Below are 19,512 nucleotides of genomic sequence, written 5' to 3'. Positions count from 1 at the left end.
CTGTAAGAATTTGCATTTTTAATTTGGTACATCAGGATGTCCACTCTGGGCATATGCCTCCTCTAAGAAGGTAGATACCATAATTTACTCTCATTTAAAGATGACTAACCTCAGGCTCAATTTACTTGTGCAAATTGGTAGTTTTTCTGTGTCCTAGATATTTGTTTTCTACTAAAGAAATGGTCAAATTGCAAATCTATGAATTTCCTGCAGAACAGTCACCCTAAGGTGTTGTTAAAAACACAGATTCTTGAACTCTGTCTTAGGGTACTGAACCAGAATTCACATATCGAGAACTAACACTATGGGAATTCCTAAACATTCTGAGTAATTTGAAGAAGAGAATAGTAGTAATCGTGACTCTGATGATACCAAAATATTGTGAAACAGAGTGGGATAATACTGATCTTGGAGGGATTTGGAAGAAATTCCTCAGTAGCCTTACAGGCAAGATAGGTCTTTGAAGCTCAAGCTCTACCCAAGCTAGAATGGACATAATAAAATAATCACTGCTTACCACTAAATAGTCGACAGATTAGGAAACTGGGCCATTTGATATTTTCAAATAAGAATGTCTGACAAGACCAAACAAAACTAGAGTATTTTGAAAAATTCTGGAAGGAATGTGAATACTTTGAGAAACTATCCATTCTTTTCACTTGTGTATTGGGTAATTTCATCCTCAGTGAACATCACAAATATGGAAATGGTATACGGTAGCATTCTCTGTCAATAATACCACAGTTCTGTGCAAATAAATATGCCCAATAATGGAATAAGAAATTGTATACTGATGGGTTTCTTCAAAATTCTCAATATACTTTACAAGGCTCTGTAATATCTAGGTCCTACCAGACTCTTCTTCCAGGGCCATGGGCTGCTGACATATGGAGCCTTAGCCATTCTGCTTCCCTTCCAAGTGCTCTCCCTCCACAGCTTCTTATTCCGTTACACACACACACACACACACACACACACACACACACACACACACACACACACACACTCCCGTTAGTTAACTCCTGTGTTTATCCTTTAGGGAGATCTTTAAAGAGAAACATTATGTGATTACTTCTACCTTTACCTTGACTGAGCTGAGTCTAGGCCACTTACATATTCTTAGAACCCTTGCATTGCCTCTTCATAGCACTTAACACAATTAAAACTAAATAGTTATATTTATTATTGTTAATATATCTCTCTATTGTTTGTTTATAAATACAAAGAAGACAGGGAACATGACTTTCTTGTTCAACCTAGTTATTTCAGCACTTAAAGGTATGTGGCATGTACTGAGACTTATATAATTTGTTTTAAAGAAATGCCTGTGCAACTCTCCATGTATAACTAAGACAAGATGATTTGTTTAGCAGCATTTAGATGGCATATATTTCTTAAAATTACTTAAAAAGCTCTGAATTATACCTTGAATTTTTTCTGTATAACTACTTTTTAAAAAAATTCTCAAATGATTGCTAAATGGACAATAATATCATTGTGGCTTCTTTGAAATAGACAGATTAAATTAAAATAAAAATAATTAAATTAACTTTTTCATTCCACTTTATGAGAATGATTTAAAAAATCATGAAGCTAACTAATCTCTTAATTTACATAAAAACATATGATAGCATATTAGATATTTTCTATTATTAGTGATGTATTCAATTTTAGGTACAAATCTTGAGCTTTAAAAGAGGGCAGAAAGTTTTCATACTATATTTTACATTTAATTAACAAAGATAAGTGTCTTAAGCTGCTTAAATCTTAACAAAAGTACATACTAGTTTAAAGAGATATTTAATTTTTGTTACTTGTGGGAGATAATATTTTTGATACAGTTACGACAGTATGAGTACAGGGTCCATAAGTAAAATACAACAAAGTGAAAGGATATAAATAGGCTTGTTAAGTGATTTCTAAATTATAGTATCATAGGAAACTATAATGTAATCTTTGAAAATGAATTTGATATTTAAAAAGACATTTCTGCTATGTTTTTCTTTCAACTGACCACAGTATGGCATTTCAAAGCGAATTGCAATGCAGTTACTATTCACAGTTCGATATTCATACTTATTGGTGTTTAGTATAACTCAGAAACATAATATTACAGATTGTACTGGCAGATAGTTTTTTTAATTAGATTTTTATCATAATAGAATGGATATTTAACAAGTAAAGGTGACACAAGTAAATAAAAGTGAAGGAATATTCTGCTTGCAAATCACATAAACTTTCTTTGTGCTGAACTAATGAGTATGTGATTTTTCCTCTATGACTTGACAGAGCATGTAAATTAACCAATAATATGAAGCCTCAGACTAAAGTGACAGAAGCTGCAGTGGATACTAAGATTCAGAGAAGGTAGCATCACCTTTCAATAAGGTAAGAATTGATGCGTATGCATCAGTGAAACTATGCTGCTCACCATAAAACAGGTCCCACGACGGAGATAATAATATGGGCTTCTGCACAGTGTGCTATAATTTAAACTCTCTACTATTATTTTCCAGGCCCAATGTCGGAAAATGGACTTCAGTTTGCTTCAAAATGCGGGCTATCTTTGACTACACAGTATTATGAAGATACCATGAGTCCCAAACTTACAAGATGCATGACTTTTGATCAATTATTTTTCAAAGTGCCTCCGTTTTGTTCTCAGTAAAATGAGACTAAAATCTACAACATAGAGTTGTGTAAAGAAACATATTATAGTATCCTTAATGAATAAATTCAACATTGTAGCTAAGATAGGGCTTGTTATGTTTTCATAAAATGCTCTTAGTTCACCTACCATGTGACAATTAGGAAAAGCATGACACTGATTCTCTCCCTTTGTTTTATACCATTCCTTGATACAGATGGAGATGGAAGTCTCACTGTTGATTCAATCTGCATAGACTGCTTGGAGTAAAAGAGAAAAGGGACAGGAAATCAAGCACAGAGGAGTAAACAGAAAGGTGAGAAAGTATAACAAGGGAGATTTATAGTTAGATGCTGGATTGACTCCAACATTCATTTCAATTTTCTGTATGCTTTCTGTATAGTAGAGGCTGGAAGGGGAAAGCATACATTTGCTAAACTCACTTGCTGTTCTAAGGAACACACTTAGAAAATAAGATGTGACATAAGGTAAAAAAAATAGAGATTCTTATGAATACAAAAAAATGACTTGTATATGTAATGCATTAAGAAAAATCTGGATAGCTATAACTAATTAGCTGCTAAACTGAAAAGTATTTTCAAATGCTATGCTAACAAATTTAAACAATATTCGACATTCAAGGGAAGCCATGGAAATTTGTCTTTTGTAAAAGAGAATGAGATGTAAAAAGGAGCCACAGTTTAAAAATAATTATATGGCATCAAGGTAACAGATAAAACTACCAGTCCTGGTGGGATGGCCGCTCTGGTAACCAAAAGATTTTTTTTCAAAGGCAGAAGAATGATTGTAAACTTGATGTGCTCTAGGAAAATTTGCAATGCAAAACACACATATGCACACATGCACACACATAACGCCAGCAAACAGAAATCTGTGCATCTATTTCTCAAAAAACAGCAAAAATTCAACTCAGGAATTTTCTTGAAAATGTTTTGGGGTTAAATATAAAAACTATTTGATTTCACAGCATTGAAATTAAAGGTGTTTTTTTCAAACATTATTTTTCTCATATTGCTCATTATGTCCTATGAAGATAAAAATATTTAACTTTATAGCTCTTTAAAAGTATACAAATAACAGTTAAAATAATTAGAACAAAAAATAAACATAGCTAACACTTATTGAATGCTAGCTAGCATGTGCCAGATGCTATTTTAAATGATTTTTATAACTTTTTTGTCTTCAAAATAACCTTATGAATAGGTATAATTGTTATCTGAATTTTTTAAATTATGAAACTGAAGCTTTGGGAATTCTAGTCCTTTCCTCAGAGTCACTGTTATCTGGCTATAGGCCAATTTGCTATAATAGACACATACATACAGTGGCTTGAATAAGACAGAAGTTTATCTCTCAGCCCAGAATTACTCAGGTAAGGACGGCAGCTTTGTTTCACAAGGTCATCGGGAACCCAGATTTCTTTTATCTAGTGGTTCTGTAATCCTTAGGGTTTTGCTGTCATTTGTATGGCTGAAACTAGGTTGTTTTTTGTGTTTGTTTTTGTTTTTTTAACCACGATGTCCACATTTCAGCCTCTTGGAAGGATACAAGAGCACTGGAGAACAAGGAAGTATTAAAAGGATGATATTCAAAATATGCCTATCTCACTTCTTCTCATACCCCATTGTCCATAACTTAGTCATAGGACTTTCCTTGTATCCAAGGGAAATAGAATGATTATCAAAGGGAATAAGAGAGAATGAATACTGGATACTAAATTAGCAATCAGACATAAAGAATCCTAGTAAATCACCTAGGGTCTCATCTACTAATTAATAGAGCTGAGATACAAACCTAGTTATATCTTAGTTAACCCTTAGCTGATATTCTACACCTAAAACCAACCTGTAAAATAAGTAACATTAACTTCATTAAATTATGTCTACTCATGATGAGAAAGATTAAGTTATCTTCCATAGGGTCAGCGACTATTCAGAAGCATTGCAAGATATGAAACCAGGTCTTTGGTATACGATGGTTTTTAAAATCACATTAAATACAACTATCTGCATGGTTGACAGGACTCTAAAACAAATATTCTGTTTCATGAACCAGACAAGTTCTCTGCTTCATTAAATAATAGCAACACTTCTTAAAGATCAATGAAAACTTCTAATGCATTTTGTTTATCCTTACCCATAACAAGTATTTATAACACATGTAATGATAAGCATGGATATAGATTTTTAATGTAAAACAATGCTCAAATTTGTCCAAATAATTTGCTTCTATGTTTCTGACCATCCTTGAAATTTAGTCTGCTGTATTCTACAACTTCTTAGTTCAGATTCGTAAATCTCTAAGCAAAGAAAGGCAGATGTACTGATGACTGATACTATATTTTAATCTGTTTATTATATAAAACTAACATAATATGAAAATTATAATTGAAAGTATGAGCAGGTGATTCTCAGTAGACTACTTCATATATTTTCAAATAGTATAAGAATTATTATTTAGGCCTGTAGAATATTATCAAGTTTCGCTATTTAATTTGTAGCTTTCCAAACTCCCCAATTTTTTAAGTGATATAAAGGTAATGAGATATTATGATGGTCATTATGCATGCACAGGCAACATGAATTCTGTATAAATTTTTCTAATAAATTTAATATACTTATTAAAATGATTGCAGGAAGAAATTTCTAGTCTCCTGAACTTCAGCATTAAGACCTTAAAGTCCAATCCCTTTGTCTTGATTTCAACTCAAATACTTCATGAATTTATTCAGACGATCCTTTATTAAGAAAATATTAAACATATTTTCAACATATATGTTTAATAAACAATGACACATCAGGCATTGTGCTAACACTGAGAATACAATCATGGGCAAAGAAGGCAGATCCCACTCATGTCTTTTTGAGCCTAGTGAGAGAGACAGATATTAACAAAATACGTATACATGTATAAAATTACAAATTGTATTAAGTTCTATAGAAGAAGAACACAGATATTAATTAGAAGGTAATACAACATGGAATAATTTAATCTGTGGCTAAAGAAAGCTCCTTTGAAGAAGCATATGAGGCCCAAAATATGTGCTGATGAAGAATGAGAGAGGATAAGGTCCTCTAAATTTGGGACCAAAGGACCATCCACATGTTTACTACCCAAAGACCAAATTCTAAGACCTTGAACTTCAGTTATTTAAATAGAAAGAGTCTCAACTTCTTTGTACTGTTTTGCATTGTTTCCTTAATCATTCAGTAAGAGAACATAAAAACCTTTGATTTTTTTTTTCAACTTTTGATCAGGCAAATGAAGGCCAGGTTAAAAAATATATTTTCTAGCCTACATGTAGCTAAGAAGACAATGGGACTCAATTTTGGTCAATGGTGTGGTGTTGAAGTGCCATGTATAAATTCCAAGATGAATTGAGTCTTTAAAGGAAAGACGAGAATATAAACATGAGGGGTAAAGCACAAACACTCATCTTGGATGATAAGGTGATGCCATGTATGGAGAATTTTGGGGGAGAAACATCTAAGGAGCCCGATCCCTTCATGAGTCCACCTTACTATGCTAGACTTCCTGCCTCTAATCTTTTTTTAACCTAAAATATAATTTTTTCTCTAGCTCTTACATTCCAGAGTAATACTTTTAAAATTTAAATTAGATTATGTCTCTTCTCTATTTAAAATCTCACTCAGAGAAAGTACAGTCTTCAAAATTATCACATATATAATTCTGCCTAATTAAATTTCCTCTTCTGTCTTACTTTTCATAGTACCTATTACCGACTTCCTTCCCTCCTTCCTTCTTCCTTCCTACCTTCCTCTCTTCCTTCCTTCCTTCTTTCCTTCCTTCCTTGCTTCCTTCTTTTCTCTTTCCCTTCCTTTATATTATTTCTCATAAGTTTATAACAACAGAGACTAAAAACTAGAAGTTAATATATAAAATATTTGTTGAATATATGAATAAGAGATTGTTATAAAGCTGACTCTGGTAAACATTATACATTGTTAAAACAGCAAAAACAAAAACTGATATTTCCCTATAACCAATCTAGATTTAAAAAAAAAAAAAAAAAAAAGCCTTGGTAGTTTTATACCCTTTCAAAGTCTACTGGGAATATTTTTTCAGCTACTTAACCACCCACCATCCCATGCTCATGTAACACAACATCTCAATAGCACTGTTAGGGAACTTAGTAACACTGGTTAGAAGAGGGAGAAATAGTGTGTGAGAATACATGGAGACAAAGTAAGATATTGGTCAGAAATGGGAGAAAATAGAGAACAGAGGAGTTTTAGAGACTAGACCAAATCCTATAGTGTTAGTCTTGCTCAGGAACAATCTTAAGGAATCAAGAAATAAACAGAAGTCATATCTAAATGTGTTACAATTTAAGTATCTTCTGTCTTGTCTACTCCATTAAAAGTCCTAATTTATCTAAGAAATATGAATGGAGCTCAAGGCAACAATGGTCAGCAAAAACAGACACAGAACCTGCATATGAGTTTTTGAGGAAAACTCAAAGTAGGAAATCACTTCATCCTATGATTTATGATTTCATCATATGTATTTCATTTCTTCTGAAGTTGAGTTATAAAAATATATATCCTGACTTGACTAAAAAGATTTATGCAAAATATTAATGAGGTCAATTTTGATAAACTAAATTTATAAAATAAAAAGACTCAGTAAGATATTTTTCTTACTTTAACAAAAAATTGAATGAGGATGAAGAAATTAAAGTTTCTATTGCATTTAAGGGCATATTCACTTAAATCTACATTAAAGCTCACTCTATTTACAAGGAAAATGTGATATTTGTATATATTTACTATAACATGATTTTAGTATATTTAATACAGGTAAGAGATTAGTCTTAATCTCAGCCTAGATAGTACCATAAAAATACAGTTAAAACTTAGCATTCATTACATAGAAAGCTTACATTTTATTTATTTGAATAAAAGGAATTTGGCACTTTCTTGATTCAGTGATACAACGATTTCTTTCTCAGAACTCTTGGCTGAGGAAGTGGCTGATTTCGGTTCTGAGTTGTATTTGATCTCTTCTCACCAGCTGTGCATTCTTGATAGAGAAGAAGGAGGAGAAGGTTCAGGGAGAGGACTAAGTCTATTCATATTTCATAAGAACTTCCCTGTGAATCCTGCGGTTGCCATTTGAGCATATGTATACACAGTGTCCCTCACACTCCAAGAATCACCAACACACAATCAGGGTCAAGACAGGCAGCATGACAGAATCTTGGAAGTCTGAATATTGGTGGCACTTAGACATGAAATATTTGGTCACTTTTGACTACAATAACCCTTGAGGCTGTGGGCTAGACTACATGTGAATTGTCTACTCTCATGAATACTGTCTCTGAAAGATCTCAATTATTATCTCATATCTGATTAAATAGAGCTACGAAGAAACCAGAGCACAGAGGTAAAATGTGAAAATACAGTGAAACAGTATGAATGGCTGGTTGTTACTTTCCTACTCTAAATTAATCAGTAGTTTCCTATTACAAATATCCACACAGTAACAGTTAATCATAACTTATAATATGAAAACTATAAAAAAGTTAAAATTTGAAAAATGTGATCTTTCTTTAGCACAAATACATTTTAGTACAAGGCAGACAGAAATCCAATTCTAGAAAGCCTTTTACTTTTTAACTAAGGTTTGCAATAATCAAAGTTTGGATTAAAAATAATCGATCCAGTATAGAATCAAAAAATAACTGATCCAGTATAGTTACAATTGGCATTAATTCAATACATGAACTAGAGATTCATATAGAGTTTCCATACAGTGGATTTAATTAATAAGAACAATTTAGCCACTTCTCCATATAGCTAATTGCCTAGCATCGTGAATACTTAAAGGCTATTGCATCATATTAGTGTAATAACCTGTCTTTTTAATGAATGTTAGTCACAACAAAACTTGATCATCTAGAACCTCATGATCAAGTGTACTCATAGCTATCTGCATATTTTCCAAGAACAAATTAAGCTCAAAATGTCATTGCCTAACAGCAGATATGATTCAAAAAGCTTGAAAAAATAGCATAACATAAAAATGTGCTTTTCAGTTTGCAAGTAAATCTTCCTGGCTGATATAGGTTGGGGTACCCCAGGAAATACACTGTGAAATGGAGATGTGAATGTGGGAGAGTTAGGGCATGGTGTCTCTGGGTCAACACCAATTTGGGAGTGTATGAGGAGAGCAAGAATAGGCAGAGCTACAGTTTAGGCTGTGATGCAGTCATAAGGCCTGGGCCAACCTAGAGGGAGATCTGGACTGAGATGGCCCTGAAGAATTGTCCTGGGAGAGTCTTTATACATCCATGTTGACCAGTCACTGGATATGGGCTGCCCAGTGAACAGGAAATAACCGTAGATGAGGACTATTTTAGTCAAATAATTTTCCAAAAAGAGTTGAGAGCTTTTGGCTGGACAATCTGTCCATCGGCTAGAGGAAAAATCATTCAGTCATGAAGAGAGGTCTGGGTGGTTCAGCACAGCATCCGTGACACTGGATTCTTCAAATATTTATGTAACGTTTTATGTATAAATTACTGTTACTAGAGGAATTCAAGTCTTTTAATACAAGTTCTTCTCTCCAGGAGCTTGATAACATAGATAATGTATATATACATATATGAAATATACTTAATATTAACATTAAGTACATTAATATCAATAAATGTATTTATTTAAATCTTAATATTAGTAGCTTTTTAGAGACACATATGATGTAAAAATCAAGAGCGATGAACATTTACTAGTAAGGAGGACATCAGCAGACAGGAAGCATTGGGGAAATATCTTTCCTTTTGATTTAGGACTATAAAAATAAATAGTATTTTAATAGGCAGAGGTGAAGGGAAATATATTTTAGATATAAAGAACATTGCTAGCAAAAACATGAAAGCAAATATAAATGGGACCTATCAGAGAATGAGCAACAAGGCCAGACTGACAGAAATGTAGGTTATATAAAACTAAAGTTTGTAGAGATAATTTCATAAGGGGAAGTTGGTGTACATTTGAAAGCCTAGGTTTTGTTGGCGATCTTACTGATCTCCACTGAAAGATCACTACCTGTTTGTTTATGACTAGAGGAATGAATGACATTTTAAGATATGACCTTCTCTCTAACTAGTACATACTGTCATTGACCTTTCCCAATAATGCTTCGTTTTCTAGAATCCTGTCCTAGAGTAGACAATCAAAATGTTTTCCTTTGCTAGTGGGCCTAGCTATTATGCAAATGAACTAAATTTTGTAATTAAACAAAAACTATTTTTAAAGGTTCTTCTACAAAGAGTAATTTGTTTTAGATTGTTCACATTTTTTTTTCAGAATTGAGCTTCTGTACCAGATTTCTCTATTATTTTACTGCTCTCCAACACATAGTTTTAAAAGAATATGCTCTTTTTAACACTTGTAGGATCACTCTTCACATCTATAAAGGTTAAGTATATCCCTTATATGTTAAACTGATATTGAAATAAGAGGAAATTTTTTGGTTAAAATGTAGTAAGAAAAAGTAAACCTCCATGGCCATGATGAGGCTACCACCAAGTACTAGATTCTGAGTAGTACAACTACTGCTACCATTGTTTTTAGTAGCTCATTTTTATTGAGCATCGTCAAGTAAAAAGAGTGGACATTTGCAAAAGATTTATCCTTTTTAATCTTCACGATAACATTATTAGTTAGAAACTATTTTTTATTCTAATTTTTAGATAAGCAAATTGCCTGAGGTTCCTCAGTTAATCAGCAGTGAAGTTCAGATTTGAAATGATGCTCTTTATCCTAAAGATATCATCCCCATTGAGTACAAAAAGAAGTTGAAGCTTATAGGATTAAGAAATTTATCTTGGTAAAGTCAGTAATATTTAACTCAAAAGGTCGCACTTATTGACTATTAGTCTATGTGGTTTCACATCAAAATTTATTTAACAAGACTTAAAATAGATGTTGTAACAAAGAAAAAAAAAATGGCTGTCATAGGTTTCCAAATAGCCACAGAACATAGTCCCAACTGAAAGCAAGCAATTAGGCACTGATGCATTCTGCATCTCACCAACTCATTATTATTCATTTCCATGCCTGAGATAACTATATCACATCTTCCTCTTCAAATCTCTAACCCCTCTCCCTCTATTCTCAGCTGATTATCTTGGTGTATACTTTGAAAAAAAGAGAACCGGTCAAGAGAACAGATTTTTTTTCCCCAACACCAGATGTGCCAATCTACCTACATTTGTAAATTTTTCCTTGTCTTCCTTATTGAACTTAATAAGTATCAGTGCACTTATCTAAGAGCATCTGAAACACCTGTACTCTGGATCCCATGGCCTCTCATCTACTCAAGGGCTTAGGTCCTGCAGTTATCCATTCTCTGTCTCATATCATCGATGTTCACTTTTAGATGATTTTCATCATTTTTGTTAAGTATTCATTTGATACCACATTCCTCTTGTGCTTCTGTTTTCCTTGAAAGAAAAACATCTCAAAAGGGATTGTCAATACATGGTAATTCCCCACTACCCCTACCCCCACACCCTTTCTCTTTTTAACTCTTTTTAGTGATGAGGAATTTGCCCCACCACTCCCACTAAAACTGTCCTGCAAAGGTCACCAGAGACTTCTATCTTGCTTAAATACAAGAAATAATTCTTTTAATCATCTTATTCAACTTAGCAGCAGCATTTGACATAGTTGATTACTCCTTCCTGCTAAATATATAGCTTGTTGTCTCTCAGGAAACAAGTCTTTTGCTCTTCACCCTGTCTCAATGACTTCTCCCTCTTAGTGACATTTCCTATCCCTTTTCCCTCCAATCTATTAACTGAATGTAAGTGGTCCTTGAGCTGGATGTATGGCCCTCTACTCTTCTATAGTTTATTCTCTTTATAGATAATCTCATGTGTTCTCACAGCTTTAAACATGATCTGTATGTGGATGACTTCCAATTTCATATATTCTGGACTGACTTCTCCCTTTAGTTCCAAATTTACACATATGAATGATTTCTTCTCAGCTCTCCTTTGATAAGACAAAAGAGAAAAGCAGCTCCTAACATCTGGAATGTTTCCATTTTTTTCAGCATTCACAACCAGTCTCTCAATATGTCTATCCCCAAAAGAAATTTTGACTCCTTTTTTTCACCATCTCCACAGATAGCATCCTCTTCAATCCACAATCACCTTTGAACTAGAAAACACAATATCCTCATTGAATTCTGTAAAATCCTGTGCCTTTTACAGTGTATTCTCCATGCAAAACCTGAACAATTTTAAAAACATGAAACATAAAAATGCCATTTCACTACTTAAATTCTTGCAATGACTTAAATTTAAATTAAATGAAAGATTCTTACATGAATACCTTATATACCTTAATATCTTAAAAGGCTTTTCCCTTTCGTTCTCTTGTTTTATCAACTCAGATTTTCTTTTTGTTACTTGAACACATCAAGCTCTTTCCTGACTTATGCTCTTTGCACATTTTCTTAACGCTGTCTGGAACACTCATTACTCATTATGCAGATCTTCACATGGTGGGTTTCTCCCACTTAATTCAGGTTCTTGCTCAAGTGATGTTAACAGGGAAACAAAATCCTTTTGGGGGGTTCAGAATAAATATAAAAGAAAATATGACATAAAATACACATAGGAGTAAAAACAGCTATTCTTGGAAAAGATCACTTCTAGATAAAAAGAATACTATCAAAGACAACTATTTTTCTTTTTTAATCTTATACCGAAAAAAAAATTAGCTCATCTAAATAAGTCCAGAAAGCTACTACCTTTTCGCAAATGGTCATTTTAAGTCTGGATATTAAAATACTATTTCTAAGTTCACTGGTTCAAGAAGAGTATTCAAATTTATCAAACCCATATGAAGAATTCTTAACGATAATCATTTATCTTCATATAGTTTTTACATACTGTCCCTTAGAATTCTCGGGACTACAAAATGTCTGGTCACTGTGAGTTAGATTAGTTTGCAAAACATACATAACATTTTCTTATTAGGGCAAATAACTGAAAAAAATGCTAAGTACACCATAAAGCATTAAGTGGGTTACATGCTAACTTTTAGAGAATTATCAGAGATGATTTATCCATTAGGAAACGTGGACTTTCGTTCTTTTTATTTTTTTTTTAATAAATCACGGATAATAAGCACTGAAGGAATTTTCTTCTTATTGTCATTTATTTATGCATTACTGGCATCAACACTGATAAGGGACTTTGCAGTTCTATAGTTAAACAATTGAAACTGCACTCCTTAAAAATTATCATCACAATGATAATTTATAGTTAGTTTAAATCCTCTCATTTTTACTTTATCCTGTCTTTTAGTTTTTACATGTTTGTTCATTTAAGGAATCTTTTTTTATATATGTACACCATAGTCATATATATGAGTTGCCTTCTTTTCCCAAACTAAGTGACAGTAATCTCTTGAACCCTTCTTCAGAGGTCCTGGTTTCCAGGCCATTAATCACTTTAGTTGGCATCTCTGAATCTTACTCATGTCCATCCCATCAGGTTTGCAATGTGAAAATTAAAGTGCACGTTCATTTTTACTCAAATTGAGACTTGTTTTCTAATACTTGCAGTCATCCTGCTGTGAGGACATTCAAGTGTTTGTTTGTTTTTGTTTGTAACTAAACAAATGCCACTGTGTAAAAAAAAAAAAAAAAAAAAAACAAGATGCAAAGGATATGTAAGATCACATTGCTTATGCACTTTAACTATTTTAAGACTAATCTGATTTGTGCCTAGCCAGCTATTTTCTCCTACACTTATCCCCTTTGAATACATTGCCATTTATATGTAACATAGCATCATTTCAAAGTCACAAAAAAATCACAGCTCTCTCTTTTTAGATTTCGGTAATTACATTGAAAATGGTATCATTTTATATCTCACTGAAAACATTTTGATAATATAATCGGATAAATACAGGCCAAGAACATATCTCTAAAGGACAATACCTGATATGTTCACAGATTGTGGTATTCATTGGATTTAGTTCTTGAATTCTTTAAGCAGTTACTTAATAAAACATTGTCTTAGAGTGAGTTTATTTTTTGCATTTTTAATAAACCAGTTTTGTATAGCAATCGATAACAGAAAAAATTGTATAGGAGTCAGTGTCATAAATATTAATTAATTCATTCTTTACTTAATAATAAATTAATATGTAACTTCTTCTTTGCTCATTACTAGAATGAAGATTAAAATACACTGGTTCAAAATAGTATCAAAATAAATGACGCTGATACATTAACTTTGAAAGTCATGTTTGTTTTACTTTTCTAAGCATACCTCTTCCCATCTGTGTAACAACATATGCACACATGTAAAATTACACATAGATATGTACACACTGTATCTTTATTAATAAATCCCTTTACACATTCACCTGCCATAATCTGTGTATTTGGTGGATGTTTCAGTATAACCTTATCAAATAACAAGCATTCTACTGGACACTAGAGGTCTAAAAAGATTGGACTGCATGATGGTATGGTTTTGCATGCTTATCAGTATCAAAAAAAAAAAGAAAAAGAAAAAGCTCACTTAAACCAAAATATATTTCACGTATTACCTTTCCTCACAGATATCTTAAAATACCCCTCACAATATCCCTTCATTCCCAGGAGCATTTCAAACCCTATATCCATGATTATATAGCTACTAGATAATTTAATTTGTCTTTTTGTGCTTTTGCTTAGAATCCACTCATACATTTCTTTAGTATTCTATCTAAGAAACATTATGCCGTCATAGACCTAAAAAAATCTAGGGAAAATGAGAACTCTTCTCAGACAAATACATAAACAAATACACTTTCTTAATGTGTTCATCACCTGACTTTTTTTTTTTTTTCTCTATATATGGTTAAGAGAGAATGTTGCTCAAAGGAAGAAACACTAGGGATAAGTGAAAGAATTATATCTTGATTCCAGGGATTAAAAAGTCATAAGGTTTGATTTTTTTCACTATTTAATCTAAACTGCATAAATCTACTCCAGTTATTTGAACACCTCTTACATTTGAGATATAGGATATTATATTGTAAATCTGGCTACAATTTCAATATCCACTCAAAGTCCTTTAGAGAAAAGATATTGTTTACAACTGACATGTGTTTACCAAACACTGTAGCTTCATGGATATGCTTACTTACTTAATCACAGAACTGTCTGTCTGAGACAGAGAAATTTCCACCTTTGTAAAATCTATCCCAAGGTCACTGACAGTCCTTAGAACATTGGCTCATCTGGCTGTCATCCAAACTTTCCAGTGGCTATTGAAGTCTTACTTTCCCCTTGTCTATGCAGGTTATGATGAAGGATATTTCAGATTAGACTTCTCAAGGTTCAAAACACCAAGACATAGTTAATCAAAAAGCTGTTCATGCTTTTTGCCTGTTACCTTTAAACTATGTAGTTATTAGGACATCAAAATGGCTATGAATATCAAAAGTCATTATAGTATAGTATAAGTTTGTATTTGAAATATAGAAGCTGTACATTTCTATGTATCATGGCTGATGCTGAAGGCAAAGAAAGGTCAGAAAAAATGTCAGAAAAAGAGCCACAAAATTGAATCATAGAATACATATTTTACTTAACATTAAAGGAAAGCAGGATGGAAAAGAGAACATTGATTAAAACTTGTCTATTTCTAAACAATTCCTCTTCGTAGTTTCTCAAGTATTTGTATTTGGAACTTTGGCATTTTGTAAGTGAAACAGTCCATTTTGGGACTATTTTAACTTTCCCTTAACTATTTTAAAAGTCAAGAACCTCTCGGTATATATTTAGAATAGTTATACAAACACTTTTATTTTGAAATTTTGTTTTGATTATTGCCCTTTAATTGCACATTGTTTGAAGGGGTTGTGGGGTTTTTATCTAATTATTTTTTTTACTACTTTTCTTTGCTGCTTTGTCAAAAGTTAAACACTTAAACACTTTCTATTATTTTTAATCAATATGTCTTTTTTTGTTTTTCTTAGTAGAAATAATTTAATAATAAAGTCTTGGAGGCAGCCGACATAAACATATTCAGCTGCTACTTCCCATAGAATCACCTCAACAGCAAGGCTACGAAATTGGTAATAGCTATTGAAGGCAAGAGTTATCATTCCTAGCACCACATCCCTTGAATTCCTTTTGGTCCATGTCTCTGCAGATGTTCTTTTACTAGTTGTTATTATTTTGAATTAAACTAATGTCCTCACTAATGAGTGTCAAACATTCATATTTTTTACTGATCCTAATGACATAACTAAAGCAACTAAAGCAGGTGGCAAAAGACAGTTAGAAGGTAATAAAGACTTGTCCCCTATGGCAGAACCTGTTTGGGGAGCATACTCCAGTTGAATGAGATAATAATAGATATTGAGTTCAGTGGACAGGCCTGAGTGCCTCAGAAGGAATAGTGATTTAATTGTATTCTGCGATCAGCTAGCACCCAGTGGTTAGGATACAAAGTGCCTAGGAATGTCTGTAAGGGATATTGGTTGATTTCTTCTGAAGCATCTATCCTTCTCTCTTCTAATTTTCCTTAGAAAAGAAAGCTCTTACAAATTTTATGGAATTGACCCCACCTTCTCCAACAGAGGACTCTAAACGGCTTAAACTTTCAGTACATCTACTGTTTCGAAAAAAATAATTGGTTTAGAGATGGGCACAAATCCTAATGAGACCAGAGAAGTAAATCCCAAGACTTGTGCAGAGACTACAAAAAGAGCATCTCTCTCTATTCTTGGACAATATGCTGTGGGATTATGAAAACTAGAATGTTCCTTGGCTGCAGAAATCTTCCTGCCACATGGAGTTGCTGGTGAGACTAGGATAAACGTGTAAACTATGGATGAGGGTGTTATTGAATGTCTACATCAAAATTAAATTTAGTCTTATCTTTGAATTTTGTTTTTAAGTCAACACATTTCTTTGCTTATTTGTTTAAGCCAGTTTGATTTGTTTTGGGGGCTCATTTCCTAAATAAAATGTCTTAACCGATACATTTTCCCAATGCTTTAATTATTAAAGAAAGATATTCAAAAATTTAAGCAAGCTGGTAATTGTCATCAAGATTGGACTACAGATAACAGAGTCCTAGTCACTGGGCTGGGCAGAACAACAGAAAATAAAGATGGAGCCAGGCAAAAACATGCCATTGTCCTACTCTTAGGAAGAGACTGAGGAAGAACAACACATTACTGAAAGCAGAAATTAACTAGAATTTTTTTAACAACATATTACTGAAAGCAGAAATTAACAGAAATTTGTGCCCGAATTCTTGGGTCAGAAACTCAAGTGTAAGAATCTCATTAAGGAGAAATCGCAGCACTAATGTTTGAAGTAAAACTATGTCTCAGTGGTTGGATGGCAAACACATGGTCTTTGGCAAGATGAAAGAGAGCATGTATATTGTGGAAGCTATGGAGCACTTTGGGTCCAGGAATGGCAAGACCCGCAAGAAGATCACTATTGTTGACTGTGGACAACTCTAATAAATCTGACTTGTTTTATCTAAAACAAACAAACAAACAAAAAACCTATGTCTCAGAAATCCATGTATGATCAATGAAGAGTAGGGATTATTTTATAACGGATAAGGGTGCAAGTCAGTGCATCTGAGACCTAATATGGAAGCCACTACACTAGTTGGAAGGATAGTATAGTAATAAACCCTATTGGATGCTTATTAATGAATGCTTTTTGCTTCTTATTAGGTTTAATGTGAGACTAAGCTGACCTTTAGTGAGGGAAAGGGGACAGGTCAGAAAATTTGTAATGCTCTGTTTTTCTATATATTACTGATGAACCTTGCTTATAAAATGTAATGGGAAAAGGAAAGAGTGCTGGATGCTAAAGAAGACATGGCAAACAAAACTACAGATAACAGTTGTAGCATGATATCTTTTTTCTTTTTTTTCTGACGACTTACGTGATTACATTTTTCTTACGAATAGAAACTTGGCTTATTACTCTGCCTTGAACATAAGAGGGTCCCAAGAAACAGGTATTGAATAATGCATTTTTTTTTTTTTTGCTTTTTCTTCTGAAACTTTAAGGCAAATGCCATATAGGTTTCAGAGGAATTTTTTTCTTGTATATACCATCCTCTCTAAATAAAAGCAATTTCTAGAGAAATCAGAAATCTTTCTAAAAGCACTAAAGAATTCATAAAAAATTAGAGATGAGAATTTTATTCAAGATCAGAACAGAACGAAATCTACCCATTTTTCCTTATACTTCAAAGTAACTTATTTTATTGTTTTGCCTTTATTGAAAGGCATTTTGTATTATTTTAGATATTATCTCAATGCTATATTTGAATATCTCTATAGTTATGTCATATAAGCCTCTCAACATCCACTAAATTAATATTTATCCAGCTCCTACTGTGATAAATTCTCAAGGGTTTGAGGATTTGTATCCCATGGATTCTCTCTATACTTGGTCAATATTTAATGAGAAGGAAGTGCTGTTTCCAGCACTGGTGCTCTGGAGATAATACATCTTCTCTACATACAACTTACCTAATTAGCAAAGGCTTTGGAAAGATATTTGTGCCCAAGATGGACTGGGAAGGTAAAGGGAAAGAATTGTCTTCTTATAGAGAAAATGGCATGGAAACTCACAACTGTAGCAGTTTCCAGGAAAATTACATCTCAAAGGGAATATAAAGACAATGTCAGGGCCTAGAGATAAGTAACTTGATCAAAGTGACACAGAAACTGAGTGACAGGATAGGAGTAAAAAAAAAAAAAAAACGTTCTTCAGGCCCCAAGTTTATACATTCTAGTGAGCCATGTTGTAAATATTTAAAAGGAAAATATAAAGATTTACAAGTTGTGTCATTTGACAAATGGAGATAAATTCTACCATAATTATTCTATCAATTTATTATTCCAAGAGCAAAAATAAATGGTCACGTTGCTTTCAAGTAAAAGCATCAAATAACTGGTAAATTGACAACAATTTAATGAGTATCAACTACATAGCCCACAGAAACTACTAAACAATACTATGGAAGAACCTCCAGATATTCTCACTCTGATATCGTTCTCACCACTAATCATAGGATGAAACTAGATGACATTCCTTCCAAAGATTTGCATTTTTATGATAAAATCTGCCATAATAAATATATTTTTAAAGTCATATGCCATATCTAGTGTGACAAATTCTCTAGATTTTAATTCAGATACTTGAAGTTACACATGAGTTTATTCAACTGTGGGTTTATTCACAACATAGCACAGACTACTTTATTAGACAATGTAAAATGAAATATGTCCAAGTCGATGACATATTTTAGGAAGACATATAGGGACAGCAGAAATATTTTGGAATAAAGCAAAATTATTGCCAGTTACTACCTAATACTAGATCTGCAATAGTTAAAAATTGCTGCATGAAGATTACTGCATCCTATTCTCTTGTATTTATGTAATGAGGACTGAGAAAATTTAACACTTTTGAGTATTTTGTTCATTAGTCAAATCCTTAAAGCAAAGGAAAAAGAATCCAATTGATTTTCAGTCAAATCCTATTACTTCATAAATTTACATGCTGACCATGTTTTTAAATTTTTTCTTCTCACTTCTTTTCACTTTCTTTTTTCTTTGTAGCATTAAAAGTTGCTTCAAGGTCTTTTAATATTTAAATATATTAAGAACTTCCAAGTCTAGTATGTCTAGACTGAAATCAAAAAACAAGAGGGAGATTCCCCCCCCACCTCCAACTATTGCTCTCATTAAGATTAGTATAGATTTAAATATATTGGGAGAAATCATAGCAGGTAAAGTCTTGAAAATTTTAAGCAGAAA

The 19,512-nt window shown here is 32.8% G+C and overlaps 1 protein-coding gene across 3 annotated transcripts in view; it reads right to left on the bottom strand.

The window, feature by feature from the left end:
* Window positions 1-19,512, bottom strand: part of GRID2 (glutamate ionotropic receptor delta type subunit 2) — a 1,244,525-nt gene that overhangs the window by 866,037 nt on the left and 358,976 nt on the right. The window lies entirely within an intron of this gene.

Source organism: Pteropus medius, unplaced genomic scaffold (assembly GCF_902729225.1).
Source record: "Pteropus medius unplaced genomic scaffold, Ma_sr-lr_union100, whole genome shotgun sequence".
Taxonomy (NCBI): domain Eukaryota; kingdom Metazoa; phylum Chordata; class Mammalia; order Chiroptera; family Pteropodidae; genus Pteropus; species Pteropus medius.
The sequence above is the reverse complement of the archived record's forward strand: the minus strand, read 5'-3'. Positions and strand labels throughout refer to the sequence as shown.